The 24,121-nt window shown below is 44.4% G+C and overlaps 1 protein-coding gene, 1 long non-coding RNA gene and 1 pseudogene across 2 annotated transcripts in view; all 3 read right to left on the bottom strand.

The window, feature by feature from the left end:
- LOC8033701 (cholesterol 7-desaturase nvd) overlaps positions 1-24,121 on the bottom strand; it is a 229,578-nt gene that overhangs the window by 125,280 nt on the left and 80,177 nt on the right. The window lies entirely within an intron of this gene.
- On the bottom strand, positions 982-8,903 carry LOC120847757 (annotated as a pseudogene).
- Positions 9,666-16,482, bottom strand: LOC121837069. Its single transcript, XR_006078101.1, has 3 exons — positions 16,391-16,482; positions 15,523-15,573; positions 9,666-9,823 (listed from the first exon to the last, which is right to left on the bottom strand). It is a non-coding gene; the product is annotated as an uncharacterized LOC121837069 (long non-coding RNA).

The following is a 24,121-nucleotide window of genomic DNA, read 5'->3' as shown; positions in this document are numbered from 1 at the left end:
GTTGCTGTCTGTCGCCTTTGCGGGAGCAGTACACAAAGAAACATGTACAACAGAAAGTGAGAGGATAATGTCACATTTTCTTGTAAGGTAGAGCATATACTTACTCGCTACCGATTATCCACATATTCTTAAACATTTACACTTGTTTTAACAAGGCCTCCATTATTATTCAGTCTTTCTCTATTGCTGAGTAAGGCGCTGAATTCCAGTCCTGTAAAAGTCCTTGCTTCGACTTGGCAGATTGGCATGCAGTTCCAGATCATCAACATCCAGAAAGTGGCATCTTCCGAGTGCATTCGTTAACTACCTTTTGTTTCGCCTAGACTCGGACTACATTTCTCGGAAGACAAGCCGACACTGCACACAAGTCTCGAAGTAGGAGTAACGACCTCTACAGGGGCGGAATTGAGTCTTACTTTGCAATGTGAATGTGAAGAGTTTGAATAGTTATTCATAAATTACTAACTGCCTGTGAGAAACATGGCAATAATTTATTTGATGAATAAATACGCTATATTTTGCGACAAAGCATTTTGAGGCCTTATAGTTTTATACCTGCCCTTATACATTGTTACCGCACCCTGCATACAGAATACGGCAATAGTTACTGTATTCTGTAGACGTGTGAAAGAAACATGTTTTCAAATTGGGCTCATCAACCAACATTTTGCAAGCTTCAAAAGCTCGCAGGCTTGCAGCTTTTTAGAGGGTTATTTTTAATTAGCCGAAATTCAAATTAAGTATAATGTTTCTGAGATCAACTTGAGAACTCTTTTTTTTTCTGTGGCACAGAAATGTCAGTGAGTTCAAATATTCCAGATGAATTGAAATAAACCACTGATTATTTTGGGAACACGCCATATTTACACCTTCCCTACCTTCCTGGACTTATTAACGCCGGGATGTTCGCGATGAAAGAAGTCGTCAAACTTGTTAAAGAAAGAAAACATGAGATATCGTAATATTTGTAAATAACCACTTTATTTCTTGCATTCGCCACGCTTTGGCTCTGAACAGATGGCTTCTCTTCAACAGACTATTAGAAACTGCAGTTTTATTTCTTAACTTTGGCCCGCTTGGGGCTCAGACTAAATGGAATTTATTGAACATACCTACTTCGACTCTTAACTCTGCCCTCTTGGGCTCTTAACGATACACTTCCTGAGTATATACCTGGTATTCTTTTTATGGACAAAAATATTGAAGAGAACTTGCACCAGGGAAATCTTGATAGTGCCATTAGTTTGCTTGACTTGGCGGCCACTATGAACAACAGATGTTTTAATTAACCTTTTCGTTAAAAAAATAAGCGTATAGTTACAATTAGAAACTTGATAAGCATCGTGAGAAACCACTAAATCATTCAAATTTAGAGACTAGGAGCACATGTATTGTTTCTCTGGCCTGCAAATCTGTCGTGACCTCCAAGTTTTTCCGTCTCATCATCCACATTTTCGCTTTGCCAGGCTTGCGCCTGTATAAAAAGTGGTACCTTTTGTGAAATATCACACTTCGTACGTGCCCCCAATCCTTCTAAAATTAACAGATTTAGTGATTTCCGATTATGCCCAGCAAGTCTCTAAAACTGGTTAATATCATTGTATGCAAAACTATTTTAAAACTTAATTATCCTAAGCACTACATGCCTTATTAAATGGTTCTCTTGACTATGACCAATGGGGTGCCCACCCTATTTCTGTGAGGTGCATAGATTTTACATTAAATGAATGTGAAAACAATGCACGTTCTCCCAGCATTTCTAAAGAACAGATTTAGTGGCTTTCGACTATGGCCAGCAAGTTTCTAATTGCAAGAATATGGCTCCGTTTACTAATTAGAAGTTAATTTAAAATATATGTTAATTAGCCACCTACTTCCACAAACAACTTTGTAGTGCCCGCTAAGTAGAGTAAGCTGATTGCAAAATGAAGTTACCTAATGAAACTTATTGTTTTGAAAACTTAGGGCAGCTAAAACCAAACACCCAGTGTAGTGATGAAAATAATTCCTGGAGAAGGGGAACAAGGACAAAGGACAAACACAAATCCCCAAACACAGCTAGGAGACTGGTGAGCAATCGAAAAAATCCGCCTGGTCCTGGTATCGAACCCGGGACCTCTCCATTACAGGTGGAGCGCTCTACGAACTGAGCTAACCAGGGGTTAGACGTCAATAGAGCAAACGGGTTTTATCAGCTGCCACCAGTCTAACACCAACGAGGGTGAAGCTTGCAATTTAAGGTTATAATTATAATGCAATTACATGCAAGGGTGCAAGCGAGCTGCACAAGAATGATGAAAATAATCCCTGGAGAAGGGAAACAAGAAGGACAAAGGACAAACACAAACCCGTTTGCTCTACTGACGTCTAACCCTTGGTTAGCACAGTTGGTAGAGCGCTCCACCTGTAATGGAGAGGTCCCGGGTTCGATACCAGGACCAGGCGGATCTTTTCGGTCGCTCACCAGTCACCTAACTGTGTTTGGGGATTTCTGTTTGTCCTTCTTGTTCCTCTTCTCCAGGAATTATTTTCATCATTCTTGTCCAGCTCGCTTGCACCCTTGCATTATAATTAAAAACAGTGTAGGGTGGCCTAAATAGTGGTAGGCTGTAAATTGGTACCTAGAAATTAGCTTCTGCACACAGCTACATCAAATTTTACCCAAACATGTATTTTAATGGCACTAGTTATCTTCCAAACGTGCATCTCTATGGTGGGCAACGACACAGACAACCAAGTCGCATCGCCAGTTGACCGCTCGATTCGACCCGCGCCCGTTGTGAAATGAGTCTTCCATTTTATGTGAAATGCGAGTACTCATTTCGCATCGGGCTCTAGCCGCTCACTGCGACTCGGTCGCCTGCACTGGTGCCCGCCATAGAGGCTACAAGGATTCTTGTCCTTATTTCTCACAGAAATGGATCTATGCTTTCGAAGTTCACACAATGTGCACCACTAGAGTAGACGTGTGGTGAAAATTCAGAAGCCAATTTATCCGGTACAATTGACAGCGTACCGCTCTATTTATGCCACCTTTTTATTTCTTCCCTTTGCCTTGCTTGGGCTTAAAGATGACATTTCCGGAACATACCTTTTATTTAAATCAGGAAGGCTTTAAGACTGTTTCAGCTTAAAAGGCATATTCCTCCAGGGAAGCCATCAGCTTGGCAACCGCGGGTGACACACAGTGTTGCTTCTTCTTCTTTTTAAGAATCTTGGTGCCCCTCGGTGGGTTGATGCTTGCAATACCCCTGAAATCAAACAAACATATCTTTTTACTATAGCATTGTTCCCCATGAAACATGTATTATTTAAATACACAGGGAGGTTATGGAATGCTGGCCAAAACTTTCCTACAAAAACTATGCGTTACATAGGAAAAATATGGATGCGATGTTAGTGAGTGCCAACGACCGATTTGGCAGATGTCCATCATATGGATAATGATACATTCATTTCCAATAAGGACACCAAAGTGTTGTGAACCAGATATCTGGGTTGCCGCCATGTTCAAGATGTTTGAACCGCCGGCGGGAATTACGCGCACCGCCACATATTAATAAGTAATGATTTTAGGGAAAAGTGCGCCTGGTCGCTTAATAAGGTACACAGGGTGTTACAGTTGTCTGGAACCAAGCTTAAAAAAAACGGAGCATTACAGGCGAATAAAACCAACTGCATTTCTTAGCACACGTCTTGCCAGGGCCAATATCTTTTTTTATTGTGCCTAATTAAATAATTACGACCAATAACCTTGTACTGTAAATATTTAAAGGAAATTAAAGGTGTCGATCGGAATGTTGTAGAGAGCCTGAATAAACACCCAATGGAGGAGTTTGCAATGTGGTGCACCTTGAGTGCTTCTTTTATCCAACCCTAAAAAAAACGCCCGCGCTGCGATTAGGGGAGTGCAATGTCATGTGGTATTCTTTGCATTTTGCAGGCGTTTTTTGAAGGCCGGAGAAAAGAACCAGGCAAAGTGTAATATGGTGCAAGCACCTCCATCAAGGGCTCTTTAAAGCTCTCTACAAGCTCCCAATTGACACTTTTGCCCTTAAATCAATATTTAATCAATTAGTTTCAATGAATTAGTTTCATCAGGCTCAACAAAACAATACTCTCTTTTGCAAGATGCCTGCTAACAAATACAGTTCGTTTCAATCGCTTAGAGTGATCCCTTTTTGTTTAAAGCTTGCTTGAGAATTAAAACAGTGTAAACGTAAATGAGAACAAAACCCTACTCCCGGACTTGCCGAACAATAAATTGTTCAATGTGTGCCAAGGAATAAGACATTTTGTGTAAGAAAAGGAATTTCTCTAAAATAGCCTTAACAAAAATGCTGGCTAGAGAAGCATGGTAATTGTGTTAATCAGCCATGTTTACAGTTCAATGAACACTTGTGTTACTTTTATTTGGGAGTTTTTGTTCCAGGTGTTTGTCTACACAACTATTTCATGTTTCACGTATGTCAGTAGAAAAAAATGGTAACCTCTGCCAGTCGATCGACTTATTGAGCCTTCAAAGAGGTAGTTTTGTCGGGCACTTTAGCACCACTTGGAGTGTTCCATCCTGTTTCGCTAGTTTCAGTCAACTAGCTTGTTTCATATTTTACAGATGTGCAATCTAAAAGTGCACGTCTGTTCTTCCATCCCCCTTTAGTCGTTTAAATGTATATTAGTTGTCATTCTCTAGAAAATAAACTCAGCTGCAGTGGAGACTTCATACTGTTACCTTTGTTTCTCGCCATCCTAGCATCACAGTGTAAACTAGAATGTGGACAGTGAGAGCATGGGGTCTTGTGAAGCTGAAGTGCTGATGGTGACACTGGCACTGACTTTAAAATATTTTACTATTACCTTGGACGTGCAAGTTTTCTTTGGCACGTTTCTCAGGAATATTTAATGACAGCATAGAGCACAGAGGCACAAAATATATAGCTTCTCTAGCGGAGTGCTTAATATTGAGAATGAAAACAATATAGTGTCCACGATATTCCTTGCCATCTGAAAACAATAACTCTTGCACGAGGTTGCAGTAATTACGGATCAGGGCTTGACACAAAAGAGAGCACGCTGCTATCGATACATTTACAGGAGGTGGAAGCCATGCATTTTCTGGGCATATAAACGGTCTCCATTTCACCATGTGCAGCTGAAATGCCCTTCATTCCAATTGATGAAGTCGTGTGCAAATGAGACTAGACTGCACCCACTGATGAGTGTAATGAGCGTGGCGAGATGGGTTTGTGTATGTGTGCGTGTGCATGCGTGTGTGCGCACGCGCATGTTTGCATGTGTGTGCGTGCGTGCGTTTGTGCGTGAGGAGGGAGGGTGGTCGCCGGACCACATTGCAGTATTTTAGGGCTTCCGGGACTGGAAAATTGCTTACTTATGGTTTACACTATGCTATTTTCGAGCCAACTAGCCCAAGATAAAAAATGACATAGTTCATCTTTTTTTGTTTTCAACAACAGCAATCATTTCTCCCACGACATGTATGGGGTTAGACTTTCATCACAAAATGATTAACATCACTCATAAAACGGTCTTAAAAACTGACCTCATTTGTGCAAAAAAAGTTTCCTTTATGCACTATATCGTTGTGAATATGCCATTCAGCTTTGTGGCCCCTGAGAAGTAATTTCTGTAGTTAGAATGATCCAAATGAAACAATGAAAAACCTTAGCTTGAGGTCTTGGCATGCAAAATCAAAGCATTGTAAGAAATCAGCAGGCACTGGGGTTCTTCCAATGGAAGCTATGTTTTGTGTAAAGGATACATCTTTCATATGACAAGCAGATCAAATTCAACAATAAAAGCAGGGGTGATGAAGCACTTACCTTTGAATAAATTCAAGTGTAGGGCCCACTTCTTCTAGGAACGAAATGTTCAACACAAAATAGAGCAGGAACATCAACTTGAATGAGCCTGCCCTGTTGCTTGTGGTCATCACCGGCAACTGTGTCAACACAAATTGTGAACTCGCTTGCTGTGTAGTTGTTGGCTCCTATAAATAACAATTGATGCAGTATGAGAACAGAAATCGTCCACCTTCATGCTTCGGGCCAGAATTTGAAAGCACATACTGACCTTTAACACATATGATCGGGCTTGAGTCCATATCACCCAGATCCGAGTCAGTGGCATTTTCCTGAAAGACAAAGAGTAAACAAAAATGAGGACAGACGACCTAATGTCCTTTTAGTATGACCCGTGCTATGTCTAAGCACTTGGGTCTAATTTGCTTTTGCCACATTTAGAGGGCAAGCTACTTGAATGTTTTCAAGAATTCTACATAAACAAACAATTTTGGACAATTCAAAGGTACTGCCTGACCTCTGTATAATTTGTTTAGAAAACAGAGTATGCCTTAATGATGTATGCGGCTCACTATTGATAAATTAAAAGCAGAACTAGAGTTCCTATGGACAATGATGCTGAATTGTTGTCGTCTTTTCGATGATATTGCCACAAGATGCTAACACAATCTCATGAGTTGACAGAAGCACAAGCGGAGCACAAAGATCGTCAGTTGCTTTCATAAAAAAAAAAAACATACACTCAAAGGTGTTCTCATTTGCAAAAACCACAGATAATGCGCAAAGCTCAGAAAATGTTGGGTTCAATCTCGGCTATCCCAAAGCGATGATTTCAAGTGAAAAAGAAATACCAAAACAAAAATGTACCATTGATGTGGGATATTGTGGCATGATGTAAGCTATATATATACTCGATATCGCTGCACTTTTCATCATGTGCTAAATTACTAGGTTATGCAGGCTTCGCTCATGGGGAACTCTGGCGGGCAAAGTTCAATTACAGATAAGCCAAATTGCATTGCTAAAATGTATTTATTTTTTTAATAGCAAAAATTTGAAACGTTTATTTTCAACACTTTTTGTTCCACGGCATCAATTCCACAATTTACACGTTTTTGCCCAGACTCCTATGCTCCTAGTTCAGCACCTGCGCCTACAGTAGTCCCAATCTCCAATATTGCAGCCATTCGAACCATCAGGCTAGAGGACAAATATATTCTTTTTTTGGTTGGTTGATTTCGATGATAAGATGAATTGAAGCAATTAAAGAGGCCATTTTTTTCGCAGTGAGGATATTAGGCACAGTACAGAATCCAATAAGTTCAGATGACTAAAAAGGTTGGCATTCACATACGAACCAAGCGATCGCTTTCTTGCATCAGCACAGGACACCAGAGTGCAAAGTCTCGTATGAAAGAAACGCGAATATCGGAGCAACATGTAGCTTACCCCCATCATTGTGCAGCGACAGTTGTCAGCGAAAACTATCATGTGCTTCGAGAATTGTGATGATACCAAATGGCCGGTGCTTTCAGAAAATAATTCGAGCTGCGATTTTGATTCAGTTTTCCACCACATTCGGCGCCGAAGCGCAGCCTTTAAATTCCGTTTCATTATTATCATTATCTAGAGATATCTAGACGCTGACTGCTGGTGCGTCTTAGTGAGAGAAAAAAACAAATGAAAGCTTCGTTAGAAATAACACAAAAAATGTAAAAAGCTTATGAGTTTACGTAGCATCCAACGCTTCTGCTGTTTTTTAACCGAAGATTAAGCAAAAACAATTCATCATTGCACCCCCATCCCCAAAAGAGCTGTGAGAGAGCAAAAAAGAATTGGAGAACGGCATTTTGCTTTTATTATTTATATGCTCACAAACCTAGCAATAAGAACAGTCAGGTCACAATATCGATGTGAAGGTAATCTCATGTGCATTCAGTACGTCTCGTCTCAGGGCATTCAAACCTAGGCGAAGGCATATTGTTTAGGACAGAACGTGGTGAAAAACTAAACCAAAGGCCACTTGGCATTATTACCCTCGAAATGCGTAAGAACTTCCGCTGACGACCGTTCAGTGGCGCGACGGGTGCAAAAGGCTGTTGGTTTTTTGTTTGCACATCTTTCGTTCCAGACCGCGCTGTCATCCTCGATATGAGGGTGAATTAACATGCAGCTGTCGACCAATCGGCACTGCAAGCTCAGGCTAGCAGCGCCTTCACACCTAACGGAGAGAGTAAGCCCTGGCACGAAAAGAACTGATACGTTGTTGCTATATGTTGTTTTTCTGCAAGGTAGTGAATTCGATAAATGACGCACCGTCTCAAGCGCATGTAGTGAGGATTAGTGCAAGAAAACGCAGACGCCTAAAGCACCGTTTAGCGCCATTTCTTTTTGTGTTCCGAAAAAGCACAACAAAGCCTCTTCTTTGTCTTATTCATGAAATGTTAAACTCAAATTACAGATGACACAATTGAAATTCATTTTTAACTCAGTAAGAGTGACTTGGATTTGTTTTCTAATTTTTAACGTTTAAAAGTGGTTCTCATCATGCTGAAGTCACAAAAGCAGACTGTGCTAGTTTTTTTGTATTTTTTTATCTTTAATGTCTTTGTAACTGTGCTCTTTGTTTTATGAGTTGCGTGGTGTGCATACTGCTAAGGCCTAGAGCTGTTTGTGGCGCACAGTAAACAGATTGAATAAAAAAAATAGTGTATCACACCCATTTTTGACTAATAATAGCGCCCGCGGTGCTTCTATTCCATTTTCACGTGACATCTTGATGATTTACTTCGATTTTAGATTTCTGTAGATCTACTTCGCTTAAAAAACGTAAAGCAACCGATATACTAAAAGCATTGAATACGAAAACTTACCTCAACATTTTTGAAGATCAATTCAATGTCTTCACCGAAGATTGCCAGCAGCAGGAGCGGAGTGCTGTCATATTCGGGGGTCACATTTTTTAGAGTTTTTTTAGCATCCTCAATGTCCTTAAGGCACTTCTTCACAGCCTCGTTCTTCAGTTGACTGTAGGCGTACCTGTACAGTTGTACTCCAACCTTTTTCATGTTATCATCAAAGACTTCGCTGACCTTGAATCCGAGCAGTAGCTCTGCATGATTGACAAAATGGTGCTCCTCAAACAGGAATGGCCAGTCCTCTTTCACCTTGCCTACCCCCTTGGGGCTGTTGATCAGTAGCCTCTGGGTTGCGTAAGTCTCACTCATGAGTTTTGTGACTAGTCTATCATCCCGAGATACCCTGCGATATTCTGTTACCAGACGTTCTCTCTTTTCATCCTGAGTGTAGGCTGTCTCTCCTGGAGGCAGTTCAGGCTTCCAGGCCACGCATCCGTAGGAGTCCCGACGGTCTGTCTTTGTGGGCTGATGAAACGCATCAGGGTCGGATGTGCTCTCTTCTGGAAGAGGTTGCGCTAGGGGCCTCTTCTTGTTATTTACACAATTCTCTAGTTTCCAGAGCAAAGTTTCAACGCCTTGTCCAATAACTGTGCCTTGCAGCATGTCTTGAAATGACAACGGATACTTAGCTACAATCTTTGAAGCAATTACCCTCAGGTGGCGCCTGCCCGGCGAGAAGCTCTCCTGGATAATTCTGTTACTCAATTGCCTCACCATTTGGTTCAGGTCAGACTTTGTTGGCCTTGCATTCTTGTAGCATGCTTCCAGAAGCCTCCGTGGAAACGAATCCCATGGAATGGAGAAGTCTTCGCTCCAATTCTCGAAACGTGAGGTGCTTGGAAGAGGAACACTCGCTGTAGGTTGTGCAGCAGGTATGGGTGCCTTGGTTGTCACACTGACTTCGCGAAACCTTTCCAAATGGATCCTTCTATTCACTGGGTTTAGGAGGTCCAGGTCGCTCTCCTCAATGTACTTTAGATGCTCCATGGTTGTTACACCGCACTCTTCTAGCTTGGAAACAACAGTTTCCACATCTTCTGATGGGAGGCTTGGCAGCCAGCTGGCAATAAGCGATGAAAGCTCCATCTAAGAGAGATAATGTAAGGAAATAATTAAATCAAATCCAAAACTGCATGCTTCAGCACCACAATGGGGCGCTGTGCTTGGCCCAGCCGGTATGCTTCAAGAGGAACATAGTCAATTATGCTGCTTGGAGTAACACATTTCAAACTTCCAGATTCACAATCATAGAGGTTATACAACTGCATTGAAGGTTCCAAGGACGACCGGGTGACTCGTACAAGGAAGCACATCGCAGGGCCTTTTGCCAGAATTAGAATTATCTGACCAAACACCAGCCGATCATCTTCTCGTGATAAGACCAGAATCATGTCCCTCCTGTACGCAAGTCCTCGGTACTCGGCATTATAGGCGTAGTAGATATCATCATCAGATCCAAAAAAATCCTTTATGACCTTTTGAATGTCATCACTGTATAGACTCAACTGAAGTCTTGATGCAGGTGTCAAAGGATAGGCAGTTGGAAAGAGGCAACCAGATGCCCTGTATGCTTGGAGAAGCTGGTGTCGTTCAGCTAGGGTGGATGTGATATTTTTGAAGTTTTGACAATTTCTCGCGCATCTTCTGAAGTAACCGTGCTTGCTTTCACAGCGCATAGTCCAAACTCTTATTAATGGGCCAAACTGCATGATGAGGTAAGGATAGTGCGCAAGAAAGTGGTGCTTAGGTCGTAGAGAACAAAATGGAAAGAGCCCTAGTCTCCCCAGAAGATAATCCTCAATCAAGTCCTTCAGCCGCATTATCATTGGAAGCGAGATGGCTGGAGTGCAGATCAGCTGGACGATCTCTGAGAGCATCAACACCTGCTGCCACACAGGATCATGGAGATCTAGTACTTTGCCGAAAACAAACATAGGCAGGAACCTTAGCATGTTCCAGTTCTGAACTGCATGCCCGCTCAGCTTCTGCTTTAAATTCACTTCCGAGGGGCGATCATTTGCATCTCCTTGTTTGAAATTAAATAAGGAGATGCTTCTGTTTAACTCTTCCAGTGTGAACCACCTGCACTTGTGGACGAAGTATTGTACATACAATGCAATATCATAAGACACAACACCCTCAAACAAATCGTGACCTAGACAAGGTGGCAGGCCCGGTGCACACACATGGAAGTACCTAAAGCGATTAAACAATGAGTCAAATTTCACTCCTTCGTGAACAATGAGCGTGTCATCTTGACTCAAAATTGTTAGAGACCTGTCATAGTTGGACTTTTTTCTCCGCTCGAAAGTGCCAGTCAGATTGGACTCAACAAACATATCTTTTTTCTCTGTTAAACAAAACCGACACATGTGCTTTGCTTTGCTAAAGTTCTCAACAAAGCCACCTATTGTGTGGCTTCCCAGATTGTCACCAAGGATCGCCACAACAGCTCCATAAAGGTTCTTGCCGTCTCTCAGCTGACAGCTTCCGTTTTCAAGCCTCCGGATGTCCTCTAGCAGTGGTGCAAATACCTTTTCTTGCCCGAAAAACTCAAAGTCGGACTCTTTACATAGAAGCACAAGTTGAATTGCGTGAATGCGTGATCTGTTCCATGGGTAGAGGTTTCCGAGCATGAAGTACACTGCAAGTATCTTGTGCTTTTTCTTTGCTGAGCCAAGGGGATTCACGACTTCAAATGCATCTTGAAACAGCAGCAACTTCACGGCATCCGACTGCTGATCAAACAAGGGAATTGACTTCTGCACTATTCCATCCACAAAGTCCCGGAGTATGCCCACTTCCGTGCTAAGTGGATTCAAACACTGACTGACAACTGACTCATCATACAGCAATGCCTTGAGAGTGTCAATTATTGGGACGTAATGAAACGTAGCATCTTGATTTTTCTTGTTTTTTCCCAACAGGATCGCTACAGGCTCTACATAACTGAACCTCTCCTTGAAGTATTCTTTACGGGCGTATGGTGACCGTAGCACACCTGAGCTGCTGTGTGCTTTGAGTATCTGGTCATTGTCAGATAAGAGGTGTAGGACTTCCTGAGATGTGCTGTCACTAATTCCAACAGAATCCAGTTTTCTTCTTAATTCTGATAACATTTGCTCCAAATTATTGTTCTGCAAGTCAAAGAATGCCTCACTGATAATTTGCACTGTGGACGATGGCACCAGATGCTCGGACAGAAGACGTAGATACAGGAGTCCAAAAGCATCAATTACTTGACTCTGATTTCTCACGAAGTCACCGTTCGATTGAGACCCCACATCACATGACGCACCAACCTCCTGATCAGGAGAATGATCGAAGTTGTCGAGAGATCTCTGTTCATCTACGTGAGCCTGTTACATTGCAAATCGGTGACAGCGTGATATATGAGATTCAAACGATGACTTCTTCTTGTAGGTCCTAGCGCATCCAGGGAAAGGGCATGTAATCGTCTCCAGTTGCAAAATGTGACCTTTCAGGTGACAGATTAGTGACTTCAAATTGCTGCAGACTTGAAGACAAGTGGCTACACTGCACGCAAGTGGAACAGCCTCGTGAAGCAGAGCAAGGGGTGCCTCAAATCTACTCCAGTATTTGTGGTCACGTGACAGGTGGCTATAGACGGAACCAATCTTCCTGAATACCCTCTTGCATCCTGAGAGGGGGCACTGAATGTGCATGTTGCTGGCATTCTTATGCAATGTAACATGCTTCAGAAAGAGTGATAAACTGGTACAGCAGCAATGACAAATGCTGCAGGTGTACATTGCACTGAAAAAAAAATTGATTGAATTAGATAAGTACTCCGCAGTAAAGATAAACAAAAATGCAGAACCAGTCATTCAATTGATTTGTTTAGAGGTAGCTGGTCTGAATGCTAAATGGTCTCTTGTGAAACTGTTATAATGCAAAACAAAAGACAAAGGGCCAAGGCAAGAAAAAGGCAAACAATTCTGTCAACACCTGTAAAAGGGGCGTGTCAGTTCTGCATCATACTTACTTTGGCTTTCATTAAATTCACTGTTCTGAAAGTTGACACAACTGCTAAATCTGGTCATAACGAGGTCATGTGGTTTATGCATGCAATGTCGTGACATATTTTCTGAGAATCTATGGGCACGCAGGCATTTTTTTACATGTTTCGGATTTTCGAAAGACTTGGAGGTGCTGGCAATTTTACCGAATTAATAAAAAAAAATATTTTTTTCTTGGCCAACCTTGTTTTGACACGCGAAGTATTTTGCTGTTTTGATCTGTCTGCATGTAGACCCTTGGCTACAGAGCAGCAAGGCGATCGTTGGGATAGCACCGGATATAACTGTGTGCTCATTGTTTATATTTTTTTACATATCCTCAAATGCGACTGTTTGTGGCAGTTACAGCGTTACAGAGGCTTGCCAACACAAATTGAGGAGGGCTTGAGACAGTTGAGGTCCATAACCTCTGGGATGGTGTGCAATGTAATGAGCACCCTCCCGGACGTCAGGGGACAAGGAGATAGGTACAAAGAGGGCAGTCCTGGAGGCTAACAGGACAATCCGGAGACTGAGCTTTAAGAACGGATATGAAGTTACGAATGTGATCAGGGAGATATATCAGGATAGACCGATTCCCCTCCTTCTGCCGAGGCGGCAGCCACTATGGGGAACTCACAGGGATGCGGATGAGGCGGAGGATGGGCTCTTGGGCAAAGGCTTTTTTAAAGGCCGACAGAGGCCTCGGGCAGCTGGGGGTTCTAATGCGAATAGAAAGGTTGGGAGGAAGCAACTTTCCGGCGTGAAGAAAGCGCCGAAAGTTGCCGGCGCTTGCCGGAGAACAGCCACCCGAACACCGCGCGTTTGGCTGATCCTGACCACGCGAACGCTTTTACCGGACATTGACCACTTGAATTCACCATTAACTTCATAGTAATAGTTATAAAATATTATGAAACCAACTTTTTTAATAAAAACAATTCTACCTCTTTCATAAGGACATCGGGGAAAATGTCCCATCTGTTATGCTAGGCACACGTATGCAGACACAAATCGAAATGTTCTTAAACGTATAGTATTCGCAAGTTCCAGCATTAGTCGGTATCGTGGAAAGTGAGTCGAATCTGCTCTCTTCTGATCATTGCCCTGCTAGAGACGTGAATCATTTCAAGCAGCGCCAACTGTGATGCTGCTATCGAAGGGTTTATGCCTATAAATACGTAAGAAATGTCCTCCCGCAAAAGAAAGAAAAGGATTTCGATGCGGATTGATGAAGTCTCGTCTCAGCCTGCGACGAGCGCAGAAGTGTTCTTCAAGCTCTTTGTATTCTGCGCCCGAAATTTGATTCCAGCTTCTGACGGATTATACGCGTCGCGCTTCGGCCCCCGCTCGGGCCAGGCGCGCTTCGTACGAAATCAGACTCTGCCAACCTAGTCGAAACCATGTCGCTTGCGAACTCGCACGATTCTGCTGAACCAGACGATCACACCATAAATTCCTCTGGAAAGATTATCGGACACACGACTGCCAAACCTGATATGAGTAAAAGGACGTAAAGCCAGCAATAATGGGCAGACTCCCTCATAAGATGTCATGAACTCGAAATAAATGTTTTGCGCAAGGTATCGTTAGTGACGTCCCCATTTGTTAACACTGGCAGAGAAGGAAAAAAAACGACTTTACAAAGACATGCGAAAGCACCTGATTGAAGAGGCATTCAACACAATGCATCATGCAATTGCTTTCCAATGAACACGCTAGTGCAACAAGCAGCTCAGCTAACTGCGTAAAAATGCAAAAATGAGCACCAAGACCGTTTTACCAAGACTGTTTTACTAGGCATCAGCACGTACGTGCGCAGTATGCTAAATGAACCAACGTTGCAGAAATGTTGTGGTTCATGATTTATTCAACAATCGCGAAGTTTGTTACGAACCACTGGCACAGATAGTTGTTGCTCAGTAACTACATACTAGCAGCAAAACCACAAAAATATCTTCACATATTACAGAATGTGCACTTGGACTTTGAAAACGCAAAATAAAGCCGTATTTAGCCTATCTTTGTTGTCAGACCTAATCTTCAAAGTCTACACGAAACCACGTGTCAAGACCGTTTTGAAGTAGCCCGATCCCTTCCCGTCAACGTTTTCGATCACTGCTACCGTATGCTCGTAGTCTCCGCTGAGGATCATTCACCCGTCGAACACGCACACACGCTGACACCGTGCAGGAGACATTAGGGAGTTTTCGTAGACCGCGCTACCCCCTACGCTAAGCGTTCCGCAACGAAGAAGTCGCTACTGCGCCTGCGCGCCGATAGCCTTGACTGTGGAGTTCCCGCTATCGTAGCGGATTGCGGAGGGCCTTGCGGGACGGCGAAAACGATCTACGAAAACTCCCTATTCTCCAGTGCCGAGACGGTGCGACGCTTCAAACCAGGCAAAGCGAGCAGCGTCGTTCGGCGGATCCGGCGACGAGCGGACGCAGGTCGAGCGCCGCCGATCCCAGTTGAGCTTTCGAGCTTCCCGTGGCTTTCGGCATCGCAATTCGATGCGGCAGCGGCGCGGTGGATCAGCAGATCACGGTACCTCTGTTTATCAGACTAGCATCGTGTTATGTGCCGTTTCTCGTTCATTATAAACCTCCCTCGCCTATGCTTCGTACTTGCTCGAGTGAAATTATTCATCCTTATTGTACTTCAGTAAATAATTGCCTGAGCGGCGACACCGTAGCTGGAACTTGCGAATACAAGCAATGGAAAACGCATTTATACAATTAGTTTGGTGGTAATTGTTGCGCTCACCTGTTTTTAGCGGATACCTCGGGCGAATGAGATGGCAGCCCCCGTGGGTTCCTGAAGGAGGAAAATATTTACATTTAAAAACAAATTTAAACTGATCTAACAATAGATCACACGAAACTTTTCAAGCGCGGTACAACCGGCAAGCTAACGTCTTCAGGTTCGGTTCAGGGAGAAATAGCACGCGGCCCGTACGCAGATTGGCTGCCGCTGACAACCCATTTCCGCCGCCGAGCTTGCCGAACCCTTGGCGGCAGTGATGTCCAACCCCCGCACCGCACCGCGCCGCACTGCACCGCACCACCACACCTCCGCATTTACTTGACAGTTCCGAGAGAGCCCGAATTGAGGTGCGAGGTGTGACAGCTTGTACGACAAAGAACCGCCGCGTACCAAGCTCCGCTTTCTAAAACGTGTTCTTTTGCTAAACAACTTTCGATAACATGGCGCTCAATCAGACCCAGTTAACACGCTGCAGCGTGCGCTACCCGCACGCCTTCCACAGTGCCGGTGTTGTTCAACGGTATCTGGCGCAACACCGCAACACTTCCAAGCATGTTTAAAACGGGCGCCTGTAACGGAAAAAAACTGTGAGTGCGCAGGCGAGCTGGTGGATGTTGATCAGAATGCAGAAAACCCGAGACTGTGGTAAAAGCAGGGAAACGGTGTCGAAGAAGAAAGACTTCCTTCTTCGACACCGTTTCCGAAGACCGAAAGTCTTTCTTCTTCGACACCGCTTCCCTGCTTTGGCCTGTAACGGGCTCGCGAACACTACGTATTTGGTTCAACATACGGCGTGGTCGCTTTTGCACACCTAGCTTCCGCGGAGTATGGAGATAAAAAAAAAAAAAAGGTAAAAAAAAACACTCACCTCGGAATGAACGGATCCTCGTCCAAACAAAGACGCCAGGAAAAAACTAGCGAACCCGCGAAGATTTCGCCGCTTTGCAGCCTCCTTCGCGTGGCGTCGGGGCTCCCTCCTTCTCCAGGCCTTTTCATCTCAGTAGTTACCCGAGCGGCGGATAGAGGGCGCTGGCGCATTCGCCGCCATTTAGGGAGGCTGTAGTGAGGGTGGGCGCAACTCAAAACCTGGAGAGCGTTTGCAATTTAATGGCGGCGCCTGAGGGAGAGGATACGAGAAAGGATATGCGCCAGTGTTGCCTGCACGAGAGCAGGCGCCCGCTCTGTTGCAACTCTGTTGCTCCATGCGACTTTCCTCCTCTCGCCTCCCATTGCAAGCAACGAGCGCCTTGGCGCAGCCTCTCTCGCTTCCTTCTCGCTCCGAGAATTGCAAACGTCGAGCGGAGAAAGCAAAGTTGCCAGACAAGCAGCAACGTCCAAGATGGCGGAATTTACCATTTTTCGCGTTAAAAAAATACTTAACCTATCGCAACAAAACTGGTGGCTATGGAAAAGTAATCATTTATACCTTGTGTAAATTATTCAAGCACCTTAATGGGCTTTTATGACCCGAGTTAGGAAAGAAAACGACCCTTTGCCCCATAGGCTCCCAGCAAAATTTAGCAATTAAATGGCGTCCATGTCCCGTGATCGCCGATCTAGCAGTTGCACCCACCCTCACTTGAGCCTCCCTACCGCCATTGAGTGGCTTCAATTTGGTTGGTTTCGGTTTCAGCGCGCTCGCGGCTGTGTTTATGTGTTCAGTTTCGCCTAAGTTCGTGATGCAAATGTGGCCGTTATAGTACACAATAAATAAAACTGTGGTACTGAGCCAATTTGAGAACCACAAAGTGGTTTCCAGTCATATTCGCAACTTTTTTACGAACACTTTATGATGTATCTGGTCATGTTCGTCGTTAATTTCGGTCAGGTTCGGCGGCAAAACAATATATGACGCACAAGGAGGATTTCCATCGTCTAAGGCCGTACCCACTGACCCTATAGTTTCTAGAAAAATTAACGAATGAAGAGACTAATGAGTCGATGTATAGTAAAAATGCAGGCCCCCAATTTGATTAAAAACCTCCTGAATCGCGAAAAACACACGAAGTCGCAAGTTCACTGCTCAGTGTCCGATTTTCGCGGACACCAAACTTTTTGTGAACTTTAGAGATTCGAAATGTCTCCTATAATACACGTATATTCTAAGAAATGAGTGATATATGCTCGGGGTGTTTTCTTTAAAGAAATTAAGTACTCGAAATATAATTCTATACTCCGTCCTAGCTCGGAAGAGGGGGAGGGGGGGGGGAGGATAACTTTACCTATTGACTTGCTAAAGTACTTATAACAGCATTTCATACCATTTGAGTTAGAAAATTAACTATTTGTTTTACTGGCAATTGATTACGATGTGCTTGACACATGAGATAAGGGACAGGCCCATCAATTGAAGTCTGAAAATTTGTCTTTGTATAAACTTTGCCAAATAATATTAAAGGGCCCGGGAGTAGTGATCTCATGCACGTTTGGCTAAAATCGAATTCTAGGCATATCTTCATGAATCTGTCTAGACAGGTCTCTATTCAAACTGATGCAACCTAGGATCAACAATGCTGAACTCGGGCGATTTCCATTTAGATGGATTCTTTTCGGCATCACATATTGCGAGCCCTTGGCACTTTCAAGCTGCCTGTGACAGATTTTTTCCCACAGGGCTTTTTGTGTTGAAATAACTTAAATAAGCAAATTAAACATCGTATTAAAATTCTTAGCACCCTTTAATTACTGCAAACATGGGACAGACTGAAGTGTATAGTTTCTTTAACTTCAAAAATAAACAAATCAAGCAAACGTTTATAATGCAAAAATAATTAAGAACGTCTAACAAATTTACGTGTCATGCCGTGAACAAAGGAAACGCCTGATGTGGACTTTACGATTATCGCGAGCATCAGATAAAATGTGAATTAAACGTTAGAAACATGTATATCGTATATATGCTATATAATCAAAAACAACCGTTTTAAATTTGTTACGAAGACAAGGCCGCAGGGTTTCAGGAAACACACATAGCTTCATATACTGAGTATTTTGGTCACATTCCTTAAATCCGAAAAGTGTGGCTATGCATATACAGTGTACTTCACATATTTAGGATATTGCGCCACTATCACTGAGCAAACTTCAGTTGTCATAAATAATTGGGCTGAATATGCGCCAGCGCTGACGCTGATTCCGGTACCTCCTCTGTTCTCACACGTATCCGGTACGCCGACGGTGAAAATAGTCAAAATATGTTACAGAATTAACTGCAGATGTCGTCGGGCACATAATGATGGCATGATCGGGCGGTGATTTACAATAATCCGAAAGACGCAGTGAAACGCGACGAAAAACGCGAGCGCAACGCTTTCGCCAAGGCGCGGAGCTAAGGGACAGCGGAGCGACGAGTTGAAGCGACCTTATGGCGGCCGCGTCACGTCATTCCAAGATGGCAGCGCCCACGCGCGCGCCGCCAGCAGTACTCTCGCCGCTCCTGCTTCCATCTAGCGGAGATCAAATGAGACACTGTCGTCTGCTCATGGAGCTTATGGCCCTAAAGATCAGTGCCGAAGGCCATGGTGTTTTATTCTCATATGAGCATCGCACGTCATGAATAGAAAGAAGCCTGAATTAAATTAAGAACAGAAGCTCAATCAACCGAACTTCTCCGTTTAAATAAAAATAGCAACGTGCCTGAGGCGGCAACGCAACACCGACAGATTGCTTCCCTGCGCAGGGCGTGCGCGTCAAACAGAGGCTCATAAACCACGGACCCACCGATACAGATTGGGCTGCCTTGAGTAGTGTTGGGCCGCATTCCAAACATCGTTGATTTGACTCGGCGTTTTAGGTTGTTCTAGGGGTGTGGTCGCTTGACATGCGTGACATGAACCGCCGAAGTAATTCGGATCTGCTCGAGTAAGATTTAGGAACACAGCCTTGCTGTAACGCACCAGACGCGCAGACGTGCTCTTACACCACTTCCTCCCCCCCCCCCCTCCCCCACCCAAACACGCACACACAATCCCCGGCCACGGTCGGGCTTGGAGTTTTGGACTCCTGCGCTTGCCCCGACCTGGTGCCTGTCTGCGCCGTGCGCTGTCGGCTCGTCATCTCCGCCGCCTGTGCCTTCAGATCCGCTGGTGCGGAGCAAGCCGGTCCTTGTGTGGACTGATGAAACCTTGGTCATTTCACCGCCTGTCGCCCGATCATTGTTTTTTGTGTATTTGCAAAGTGCACGTGCTCCGGCGTCTCTCGGCACGAGGGCGTCGGTTTACCTAGCCTCTTAATACAATTTTATCCACAGATGTTTATTTATATGTAAGGCTCGGCGTTTTCCGTTTTGACCAATAAACACCGATAAAAGTATGCCGAATTAACTTTTGGAAATTCGGTTTTCACCGGAAAATGTCAGTATCTTAGACTAGTAAGGAACGCCAAGAAGAGAAGGGGAAAGGGAGGGGGGCATCTGTCATCGTACGTGACCGCGAACTGTTCTGTTCGGGGACAGGGCAGCGCTCTTTAGGGAGTATTGGGGTCTGTCATGCAATTTACGTTCCTCTTCGTGATTCAGTCGTTGTGCGTCAATTTCGCTGTCGCCGTGTAAGGATCGGACTTGGAGTGTTTTTATCAAGGCGAAAGCCTTATATGTTTCATCGTTCAGTCAACCTTGAAAGTCCTTGAGCGAAAACCTGTCCACACGAAAGGCATGAAAAATATTCTGCACGCACACTCCTTCACATTTGCACCCTCTTCGAAGGACCTGACGACCTTGACGTCATCCTAGAGTTTGTCCTGGACGTCGACATTGACGCCGTCCTTGAGGTCGTCCTGAATATCGCGCTAGGGGTCGTTCTAGATGCCGTCCTAGACGTCGTCTTTGACGTCGTCCTTGAGGTCGCCCTCGAGGTCGTCCTAGAAGTCGTTTTAGACGTCGTTTTTAACGTCCACCTCTATGACGTCATTCTCGACGTAGTTCTTGAGGTCGTCCTTAAAGGGGTAGGGAAACGAAATTTCAGCGCTCATTTCCTAGCTTTAATGTGTTGCATGTTGCACCCTAACCTCAAAAACACCAGTCTTCCGTTGAAAAGGAGAAAAAAAATAATTTTAAAGCTAAATAAACGACTTTGAGTGTGCACCTGTTGGCTGCATGCGGAGCCTATTTGGGAGGTAGTCTAGCAACGTTGTGGAATCTGCTACGTAGTCGAGACGTAGCAGATTCCTTCGGAGCAGCGCCACTCTTTGACATTTCAACGTTTTATTCTTAGCTTTCTTCCTGAACCCACAAATCGCGCATTTCAGCGAATGGTCCAAGAAGGTGGAAAGGAAGGACTTCCCTCTTTCTCGGACCCTCGTTCGTGCAACCGGAAACAGCCATTCTCCCTCTAGGCTCCTTGCATTGACGTCACATCGCATACTCTTGAACACCAAGTAAAAGGAGGAGAGGGAAGCTGCTTTTGTAAGAATTTTGGTTGACAGATTAATCTCCTATAATCTTCTGGGGGGAGAATAGCGACGCCTGTACAAATCCGGGAGGCACAAAGGAGGATCCTGATAAGAGGGGAGCTCCTTCTTCCCCTTTTCTCTGGAGGGCATCGGAAGTGACGTCATGTGCAAGCCCGTCCCTCAAAACTCGGAAAAAGTTGCTTTTCCCACCACGTTCAGCCCTAAGCTGACAGTGTTGTGGGAGCTACGTGCTCCTTGGGCCAGCCGCACGCTCGTCACCCCACGGGTACTTCGAACGGCTCGGTTGTAACGCGCTGACGCTATTGACACCTCCACAACGCTGACAACGCCACCAAGGGCAAAGCTCATAACTACGCCAGCCTTGCTACGTCACGTATGCGGGGAATCTTTTCTTTCTGTTTTTGTTTGCGCCGGATATCCCATGACGCATCGCGCTCTCCGTTCGCTTCTCTTCGAGCGCTTGCTCGAGTGCACCGTTTGGAACGAAAAATATAACCAGTCGTTCAAAATACAAACGTGCGATTATCATTTACGGTTATTATCCGTCATGATTGACTCATTTACGAACGAAATCTGAATATTTCAATTTTTGTTTCCGTACCTCTAAAATCGCCCTCGAGGTCGTGAAAAAAGAGAATCTAAAAGAAACAGTACGTGAAACAATGTAAGTCATGCGCCTGTCTTTAATGCACCATCACCCGGGCTTTTGCCTTCAAGTCGTCTTAGGGATAACATAACAGGCCTTCCAATTTTGTTTGTCAGGCCGTTTTATTTTACTTTTGTTTTCTTTTGTGGGGGAGGGGAGTCATCCTGTTTGTACTGTACACGGCTTCCACAAAGAAGCCCAAAGCTGTTTCAACACTCTCTTTCAAGTATTTCTCTGATTAGAGGGAAGCAGCCTTGATAATGCCATAAATATGACGGACTAAAAAGCGCGCCAAGAATTATGCATGAGAATTTCGAGATTTAAATTTTTTTAAAATTTCGAGATTAAAATTGTCGCGACTAAACATAACTTTACAAGTGCTGCCACGGGTTGATTGATTGAGATCTGCGTCTAATGTACTCTATTTTGGCCAAACCTGATTAAAAAATATGGAACATTCACCTCCACAAAAAAAAAAGAAGTGGTAAGCTTTGATCTCTAAAAATATTCGCCGATGAAAACCGAAAATTTCATTCTCAAATAAAAATGAAGAAAAAAAAGCCAAATTCACAATAAATAAATAAATAAACGAAATCGAGGAACTCTTTTTTTATGTTACCCCGCCACGCGACGGCGGCAGTCAGTTTGAAAAAGGATGTCTCCTTGTATCGGGCCGCGGCGAACCTGAACCAGAACCGGCGCGCCTGCCAAACAGCGCTGCAGTTTCAACCCCACCTCTTCTATCATATTTGCTTGCCTTTCTTCGAATGCATGCAAATAGGGTTTATTCGCGCGCTGAACTATCACCCAGAGCTATCACCCAGGCAACGTTGCACCCGAGGTACATAATTCGTCCATGGCGCTGCTCACGGTCGGGGCCAAGGCCTCCGCTCCCCCTCCCCTAAATTGACGGTGCAGTGGAGCCTGCTCGCCATACCAATCAATTGCCTGCCTCTGATCATTGACCTTGCTCTCCGCGAGTGAGTAATATACGAGGGGGTGTAATCAGGTGGTGCGGCCGTTTTTTGAAAGCTGGATAGAAAGGGCACACAAAGCGCACCACGTTGCAAACACCTCCACCTTAAGGCCCTCTACAAGTTTTCAATTGACACCTTTACCCTTAAATCATTATTTTAAAGGTTAGCTGGTTACATTTATTTCAACAAATAATTAGACTCAATACAACAATTACTGACTCATTACTGGCAAGTAGTTTGCTTCCTATTTACTACAGCCAGGTGAGATTATGGTTCCAATATCAAATGTTTGACTTCGGCAAAAAAAGAATGTGCCAGTTCGGTTAAAAAAAAAATGGAGGACGCTTAAGAATCGCTTTGAAGAATTGAAAGCAATAGCGTTATCGGGCACCGTTCGCGTCGCCTTCTCATTCCCTTCTCATGCTCTCTTGAGTCACACAACGATCTAGTTCTCATGATGCAACATTCCTTTATTTGTTCACGGTATGATTTTCTTCTCATTAGTTGTTCTGACACGTGATCTTCACTGCTCTGTACTCACTGCAAAAATTCTTGTTCACGTGTTTTTTTTCGACGTTCACGCGCATTGAGTCTCACTCACTCACTACACAGACACACTCACACGAACCACAGTTTGGCACTCTTACTCGTCGAAGTCGAGATCTTCGCGAATTCCTTTATATCATTGCCGCATGACATACGTGAACGACAGTTGTCCCCCCTCTTCTAGAACACTTTCATCAAAACCAATCACTGCCATGGTGACGTGACGTCACGTCAAACGTAACGTGTGACGTCACGCCACATGAACTCGCACGTGACGTCCCACGGGACGTCACAACTGGCTCTGACGTCATGGCCCTATCGACGAATCAGGGTTTTCGGGTCCCACCGACGCCGACGCCGACCGCGACACTGACGCCGACGCCGGATTTTCTGTGGCACCAGCTCTTCGACGCTATCGCGTTAATAACGGCTTTGCTCTGGTTTTCGGTTCGAGATCGGTTCGACAGCTTGGTTAAAAGCTACATGTTACTTTCACATGATTACAACAGGCTCTTTGTCGCGTCTCGCGGGGCCAGGGACGACTCTTGTTTGTCTAGAACTATTTAGTTTGGGTTGCTTCACTGAGGGCGCACAATTTTTATCCTCGAAGGAGGATAAGCCAGTTAGACAACCGAATCGTCTGTCACCTCCAGTACAATAATTCTGTTTCAAGAACCACTTACCATGTGCTTGCGAACTGCGCTATCAGCCCATAGGCACTATGGGAAAATTGACACATCTCGCATAACAACCCTGCCCAGTACATCATCACTCCATTCCGGGCAAAAGGCATCTAATTCCATTCCAATTACACTCCCAAAGGGCTGCCACCATTCCATTCCCATTGCATTCAGGGGTCGCGAATTTGCAGTAAGATTCCAGAATCATTCCAACTCCGGAGTGGCATCTCCGCAACACTGCTCGACCTTGCGCACACACCGGAAAAAAAAAATAAAGAAACATAAAGTCAGCGCTGATCATCTAGTCTATTTTAACCTACGATTTTCAAAGGGGGACGACT

Source organism: Ixodes scapularis, unplaced genomic scaffold (assembly GCF_016920785.2).
Source record: "Ixodes scapularis isolate PalLabHiFi unplaced genomic scaffold, ASM1692078v2 PGA_scaffold3__209_contigs__length_174095766, whole genome shotgun sequence".
Taxonomy (NCBI): domain Eukaryota; kingdom Metazoa; phylum Arthropoda; class Arachnida; order Ixodida; family Ixodidae; genus Ixodes; species Ixodes scapularis.
Note: the sequence above shows the minus strand (reverse complement) of the source record. Positions and strands in the feature narration are given on the sequence as shown.